Source organism: Pelophylax lessonae (assembly GCF_965119305.1).
Source record: "Pelophylax lessonae genome assembly, chromosome: 11".
NCBI classification, from domain to species: domain Eukaryota; kingdom Metazoa; phylum Chordata; class Amphibia; order Anura; family Ranidae; genus Pelophylax; species Pelophylax lessonae.
The window spans coordinates 174,797,211-174,799,565 of record NC_138778.1 but is presented as its reverse complement, the minus strand read 5'-3'; positions in this window follow the sequence as shown (position 1 = coordinate 174,799,565).

The window sequence follows — 2,355 nt, the reverse complement described above, 5'->3', positions numbered from 1 at the left end:
TACCACTATTCCACCTGCCGTCATCTGATAATAACTTGTAATAAAAGTCAAAATTTATCTTTGGTGGATTGTGTATATAAGATCCCGCACATAAATCCCCTTGGGCTTAGTTCACACTGGCAGCAGTGAACAGTAAAAATATGTGGTTAATCTGAGTTTTTGCCACCCCCAGCTGCCCACCTTACAAAAGCGAGATGCGTTCACATTGTCGCGTACATGATGTTTCATGTTTTCATTGATTTTAATTCAGCGTGCTGATTTTGAAAAGATTGCCCTGGCTGTCAAACTTGCCCATTAAAGTCAATGGGACTGTGATAAATATGGCTACGGCAGTGGTTGTGTGGTTGTTCAATGTACAATCCTCACTGGGATAGAAAAAAGGAAAAAACGGGCATGCAGGAAGTGCCAGTATCACCTCCTGAACGCATGTAAGCCGGCTGTCAATCATGGTCTGAAATGTGATCCACTGCGAATGGCTTGTTCAAGGCTAGTAAAGTCTGCCACCCATTTGAATCTGAGAATTGAAGTGTCATAATCAAAATCAAGTCTTCTTTCAAATATAAAGTCGATACAAAATCCAATGCGTTTCGGGGGCCAGACATCGCTCCCTTTATCAGGGCTTATAGAGATGTGGGGTAGGAATGCAAAGAGTTGTACCCTGAAAATATGTGCTTCAGCTGCTACTGTGTTGCTTCCAAGCATCTGCTGAATGTTTCTATGTCAAAGTTGACAATTAAAAGGACATATTTTCAGATTACAAATGCCTGGGTCCTCACATTTCTATAAACCCTGATGAAGGGGGTGATGTCTGCTCCTGTAAGGATATCCGGGAACTGGATTTAGCTGAACAACTCCTTGGAGGATCCTGAACCTTGAACCTTGAACTCTTTGCTCTTTCTATGAACTTCCTGTTTTAAGCAATGCCTCTACACTTTCTGTTTGCCAGATTATTGTGCTCCACACATTATTTTGTCTGCTGCCTCAAGCTATCTTTTATTGCTGCTTACCGTATAATAGACCTTGGCTTGTGACCCCTGACTACGAAACCCTTCTCCTGCATTGGCCCTGGTTTGTGACTCCCAGCTACGAAAACCTTCTCCTGCATCAAGCTTGGCTTGTGACTCCCAACTACAAAACCCTTCTCCGGCATTGACCCTGGCTTGTGACCCCCGACTACAAAACCCTTCTTCTGCATCGACCCTTGGTTGGGACCCTCCACTACGAAACCCTTCTCCTGCATCGATCTTGGCTTGTGACCTCCAACTACGAAACCCTTCTCCTGCATTGACCCTTGCTTGTGACCCCCGACTATGAAGCCCTTCTCCTGCATCGATCCTGGGTTGTGACCCCCAACTACAAAACCCTTCTCCTACATCAACCCAGTGTTGTGACCCCTGACTACGAAACTCTGCTCCTGCATCGACCTTGACTTGTGACTCCGACACCGATCAACTGTCTAGCAGTTCAGACGATTCTGCCTCTGAAGGACTGAGTATGGGGCTTACCTTAACGTTTTCAGCCATTGGCCTCCACTCCGGTATTCTCATAACAGGCCCTCAAAATGGATTGGATTTGGTATCCAATATATGTTTAGACCAAAAACTGGGATGTTCTGTAGTCCAGCAGGGGAGAACTGGACAGGGCAGCACTATTGGGATTTCAGTGTAGAAGAGGTGTTGTCAGCTCACTATTGGAAGTTAGGAGCTCACTGAATTTCTGGCAGGGTCAACAGTATTTTCTGTACTTGCAGTGTGCTTATTGGTTAAACTGAAGCTGAAAATACTCCAAGATATTTGTTTTGCTGTATATGATGCACAACAGTTGTACAAACAGCTCTTTATTGATGAAAGGACTTACACCAACTACATTGGACAGAGGCCAATTAAGTAACACCAATTTATTTCACCGAGTATAGTTACAAAACCATAGTGATATATACTACATTTCCTTGGTGTATCTTTGGTATCTAATCGTTTATGTTAACTACCTAATTAAATATCCTTTTACATTTAGTTAAGCATAACATTTAGTAGATTTAAAAAATAAATGCCAAAAGTAACATTATTATTATCACAATGCTATTATTAATAATATTAACTATTAATATTAATAATAATAATTAAAAAATGTCTATTAATTTTAAATCCTAATTTCCTGTGTCCATTTTTGTTAGAAATAATAAAAAATACTTTTACCAATGATAAGTGATAAAGAAAAAAAAAAGAAAAAGTTGGAAATATATAACAAACAATGTTATTTTTCTTTAATTTTCTTTGAAGTCCATTTCATTCCTGCAAATTTTGTACCCTTTGTGTTGCAGAAAAATGGTGAGTATTTTGGTCTTAAATTTAACAA